Consider the following 6,000-nt stretch of genomic DNA (forward strand, 5'->3'; position numbering starts at 1 on the left):
CAGAAGTGCTAACCACTGTGCTAAATGTTTATTCTAATGAGGGAAGTTGCAAGGTCTGCATCCCTTTTTAGACATGATTTCCCTTTGGGATTATCTCCCCAAAAATGACACTGTTGCAGAGCTTACCCAAAATCTGACTTGCATATTAGTGGAGACTTCTGGGAATCAGTGAGCCAATCACAAAAGCAAGCAATGACTTTCCTTGAAATGAAAAGCCTTTTTTTTTTTTTTTTTTTTTTTAATATTCAATCGCAATATGTTTTGTATTGCAAATCTATATGATATATTTTCCCCTCCCTGTCTTTCAGGACAGCACCTTGAGAGACCTCGGCTCCTCCCCAACCGAGAACGCCTCCACCCAAAATAAAAATACGGCCTCCCCACTCTGACCTCACTAATGGTGTTTCCTCCGGTGGGGAGACACGAATTTGGAAGCCCTTCCAGGGGTGCTCAGAGGATCGCGCTGTGCCTGGAAGGCTAGGAGGAGGGGGGCACAAAGACTGGGTGTGGCTTGTTCGGGTGCCCCCACTTTGCAGAAGCGGGGGGGGGGTGGGTGTCCCTTACCTGCATTTTTTTGCTCTGTCCCAGCCCCCAACGAAGGAAATCTGGGGTGTGCTCCTGTGTCTAGGGAGACCGAGGGAGAAGAACCACCGCCCCACTGAGTGCTGGCAATGGAACCTGGGCCGAGCCGGATGACGGGGGACATCACTTCCAGCGGAAGAGCAGGATTTCTCCCGGGTTGCGGCTTCCGGCTGGGTCCCTTGGAAGCATGGGCTGGAGTTCGGCAGTGTGGAGGGCTGCATCCTGCAGAGGCAGGTGGCACAGCACTCGGGTGGACCACCACCTGGAGCATGTCCGGAGCAGAGGCACCGGGACCAGGTGACTCCAGCACCAGCCAGCTGCAGGTAGGGGGCTCAGAGGAGCCTTTTGTACTTACCTGTTGGGCCTCTAACTCCAAGGGGTGTCCTCAGCCCTCCAGCGGTTGGAGAGGGCTCTGGTAGTCTCCCATGCCCTGCCAGAAGGGGGGGGGGAGGGGCGGTCAGCAGTCCCTGTGGTTAATGGGACCCCAGTTCTCTTTACATATCACAGGTAAAGGCCCGAGAGAAGCCCAAGCCACACCACGGGGCTAAAAAGAAGTGCCCCTCATGAAAGGTGACCCTCAAGGACTCCTGGATGAAGGTGCTGTGTGAGTCCTGTATCAAGGGCCTGATCAGGGAGGAAGTTCCTTCTCAGGGGGACCTGGTTAAGTCTGTTAGGGTGCTGACTACCTTTTATTCCTTAAGACTCTAGATAAGAATTTAGCTCTGCCCCAGACATGGATCGCCCCCCCCCCCCCCGGAGTCGGTGGAGGGGGACCCATCCCCAGATTTGGAGGCAGACTCGTAAGGGGAGGGCCCCTCAAGCAAGTCTAGAGGCCCCTCTAGATAAAAGTTGTTCCTAAAAGAGGTTGAAGACTTAATAGGAGCCATTTATGCTACCTTAGACATTTAAGGAAGATGTATGAGGGTATGGAGGAACAAGTCTCTTGCCCATGAAGTACTGGTGGAGACTGTTAAGAGGGAGTGGCAGGACCTGGAAAGAAAGCCCTTCTTTACCAAATACTTCAAGTGCAGGTTCCCGTTTTGACGAAGACTCATCCGCAGTGTGGAATAAGAGTCCCAAGCTGGAAGCAGCTTTTTTTCAGGTAGCCAGGAGGATGGACCTTGCCTTTGAAGACATGGGGGTCTTGTCTGACACCATGGACAGAAGGGTGGATTCCCTTCTTAAAAAAACCTGGGACTCCACACTAGCTAACCATGGCCACTACATTGGTAGTCCAGAACATGGATATTGGCTTGCACAGCTACAGGCCCATATCGTGGCAGGATCCCAGAAGGGCAAAACTTTAGCCTCATTCCAGACTTTACTGCAGGTGGTGGGCTATATCGTGGACACTTCAGTAGAGTCCGTGAGGATGATGGCTAGGTCAGCAGCCCTGACTAACACGGCCTGCAGAGCCCTGTGGCTCAAAACATGGCAGGGGGACATTGCCTCCAAAGTTAAACTTTGTGGCATCCCGTTCATAGGAGACTTCCTTTTCAGCCCAGGTCTCCAGACTGTACTGGATCGCATCACAGACAGGAAAAAAACCATTCCCCTTAAGAGAAAGCTCCAGATGCTGGGGGGGGGGGTAAAGGTTCGTCCCAAAAAGAGGGTACAAGCCGTCAGGCCGGAAGTACAGAAGAGGCCCTGGGTGCAGAGGAAGGGGCAAGGGAGGAGCTGCATTTTTTTTTTTTTTTTTTTTCCCATCCTCCTGAGCAGCCCCAAAAATCGCAATGACGGTGTTCCCTCTGTGGGAGGAAGATTGGGGGTCTTCCTCCCACAATGGGAAGCCAGAGTCCTCAAGTCCCTTTATCCTAGGCATAGTGAGGAAGGGGTACCACCTGGAACTTTGCAGGCCGCCGCCACAGAGCTTATTGGTAACGGAGCTTCCGAGGTGTGCAGAGAAGGAGTCGGCCCTACTCTTTGCAGGAGTTGGAGGAGCAGAGGGTCGTTGTCAGGGTCCCTGCCACAGAGATAGATGAGGGTTTTATTCACACATCTTTGTTGTCAGAAAGCCCTCAGAAATGTACAGGCTGATTGTTCTGTCTCTCCAATCTAAGCATTGATAGTGTGATCTCTGTAACTTACAGTTGTGATGAGATAGCGATAACTTCAACCTCAGTTGAATACCACAGTCAGTGACTCAATCGAGATGATATCTTGTAGATCTTGTGAAGTTCATTCCACTGAGAGAATCTTACAACAATGAACATTTGATAGGTCAAAAGATCATGTTTCCAGCTCCATGACATGAGGCTAGAGCTGCAATGCATTTCTGGGAAAGGGGGAGGGCTATCTATACAGCATTAACTAAACCAAAGGAAAGGGAGGAGCAGAAACAAAATATAGAAACGCTTAAAGGTATATGACAGTCATGTGAAATATGACTGACAGTGATTCTGAACTTCAAGCCTTTGAACAAGACCAACAAATACAAATGATTCTGGATGGATTTGATTATTTTGGTCAGGTCCCTTCTCCCCCCCCCCCCCCCCCCCCCTCCCATCTGCTTTCTGGTCTCAATAGACCTAATGGACGCTTACTTACACGTTCCTATTGTGGAGGCTTTTCAAAAATTCCTTAGGTTGGCAGTTCAGGGCCCCAGGGAAATGCTTCATCTGTAGTTCTGAGCCTTGCTCTTTGGACTTTCCTCCTCGCCCAGGATTTTTACAAGGATCATGGCCGAGGAACTGGTGTTTCTTCGTCTAAAGGGAGTCTCACTGGTTGCCTACCTGGACGATCTATTGATTGCAGACTTGGAGGAACAGATGTCACGGGATATAACTTTGGTGATGTAATATATAAAGAAGTTGTGCGGCGCTACACGAATAACGTATAGTACAATATATACACTTTAATAGCCACACAGAGAAAAATAACAGTGACTATAGGAGGTACTGGTAACAATAAACGTGCACCCCTCACTCCCACTCAGTGTAATAGTAAGTGAGGTGGGTAGATAAATCACATGTGAATACAGTTCACAAACAGCAAGTGGTGGTGCCTGCAACGCAGTACGACTTCATGCAGGGTGCATAAATCAAACTCTGGTGATGGTGAGTGACAATCCTCCTCTGGCTGAATTGCCCCCTCACCTTAATGCAGTGACCCAAAGGGCCTTCACACCTTTAAGATCACAAGTGGGCTCTTAACCACACATGCTGGCAGACAAGCTCCTCCAAGACTTGCATCAAATGGAGATGTTACACTGGGTGCCTTGGTTCCTGACCACCACTGGATACGCCACTCGTCAGGATGATAAGGAATATAAAAAACTCTGATAGTGTAGTATTCCAGATAATCAGTGCTTTATTACAAGTGAAATAGCACTTACATCAGATGAGCACTACCGTGATTCCTTCCATGATCATATAAGATTCCAAGTGTTCCTCCTCACATGCATGGGTGAATTCGCCTCACTAACAGGTGTACCAAGATGGCGGCTTGTACCGGAAGTACGTCACCGCTCGCCGGAAGCTGCGTTCTCACGTATCGACACGTTGCGTCACCGTACTTGTGACTGCCTCAAGATGTCATGATAGGACAGCAGCTAGTTCCTTATATAGGGGCCTAATTGTCAATTTTCGGATCCGAACATTGAATAAATAAACGGTGGACATTTTCTTGAAGACTAGAGTACTAATGTAGTGTGCGGTCGGCCATTTTCTTAGACAAACCACCAATCCTATTACATTAATGTATTTTTCTCTGTGTGGCTATTCAAGTGTATATATTGTACTATGTTATTCATGTAGTGCTGCACTACTTCTTTATATATTGTATTATCCAACTGGTGGTATCAGTTTAAGTGTTGGCTGCTCATTATGAGATTTTGGAGTTATACCATTAAGTGCAGGAGGATTTGACCTATTTTAACTTTGGTGATGTGAGACCTGGAAAATCTGGGCTGGCTAGTAAACCTAGCCAAGTCCAATTTGGTCCCAGCCCAAAGGATGGTGTACCTGGGCTACAAACTGGATTCCACCCTTCAGAAAATCTTTCTGCCCCAGAGAAGATCCTGAAGTTGAACAGAGGAATCAGGCAGTTGCTAGGGAACTAGGCCGTGTCCCTGACAGAATTCATGTCTGTATTGAGCCTACTAACCTCGTCCATTCCAGCGGTAAAATGGGCAGGTTTGCCCTTACGGCCCCTCCAGCTATTCCTTTTGGATGTCTGGGATTGCCGGTAGGAGTCCATAGACTCCTTGATACAGGTACCCCCCTGGGTGAAGAGAACCCTTTGGTGGAGGATTTCAGCCAATCTGACTGAGGGGTAGCTATGGGCCTTACCTATTTCCAGGGAAATTGCAACAGACATGAGTGCCAGGGGTTGGAGAGTGCACCTAGGGTAGTTCGTAACACAGGTTCTTGGCTTCCAGAAGAGGAACAGGTCCTCAAACTGGCAAGAACTCAAGGCGGTATCACAGGCCCTTGTGGCCTTCCAGGAGCAGCTACGGGGCCAGTACGTGCAGATCCTCTCTGACAACTCCTCCATTGTGGTGTATGTCAACAGGCAGGGAGGGACTCGAAGCAGGACTCTGTGGTCCCTGGCATTGGAGTTGTTCTCTGGGTGGAGAAAAATGTAGCCTCCTTATCCACCGTCCACCTGAAGGGAGATCTGAACCAGATGGCAGACTCTCAGCAGAAGGCGGTTGAGGGAATCAGAATGCGTGCTCAGTGGGGAGGTCTACAAAGTCATCATAAGGGAGTCGGGGGGTCTTCATCCATAGACCTGTTTGTGTTGGGCCAAAACACCAAAGTTCTCTCTAAACCAGAGGGATGGGGTGTTGGCAGTGGATGCACTAGCACAGTGGTGGGGCTTTTCCCATGTTACGCCTCCCCCAGTCTCCTTATCACCAGTAGTTCTGCGGAAATTCAGATCTGAGCGAACTTCCCTAATCCTAATAGCCCCGCATTGGCCTCAATGAGCTTGGTTTTCGACTCTGGTGGCCCTAGCCATCCACCCTCCTTGGATATTGCCGTACCGAATGGACTTCTCAGGGTCTGGTCCTGTGTCCTCAGGTAGACCGAGCCTATCAGCCTGGTTTCTGAGGAACAGCTGCTGGGGAGCAAGGAGTTCTAAGGGTATTTTTTCCTCTTCTAAATAGTAGGAAAGTTTCCACTCTCCTAAATAGTAGGAAAGAGACCCATTCTATCTACCTTTAAGGTCTGTAAGCTTTTTAAAAATGGTGTGCTCAGACTTCCTTGGAAACATATAAAACTTGGTTTCAGTCCTGGAATGTTTGCAGGTGGGGGCCGACAAGGGGCTAGGAGTGAGTAAGCTGAAGGGTCATATATTGGCTCTTAGCATTTTTCTAGAGTCTCCCTTATTCAGAGAAGAGCTAGTGGTGAGATACTTTAAGTCCTTGACCAGACAGAGACCTGTAAGACCATTTCCAAAGTTGAACCTGACGATAGT

This window comes from Staurois parvus, unplaced genomic scaffold (assembly GCF_062004578.1).
Source record: "Staurois parvus isolate SC_StPar_1 unplaced genomic scaffold, SC_StPar_1.0 ptg000562l, whole genome shotgun sequence".
NCBI classification, from domain to species: domain Eukaryota; kingdom Metazoa; phylum Chordata; class Amphibia; order Anura; family Ranidae; genus Staurois; species Staurois parvus.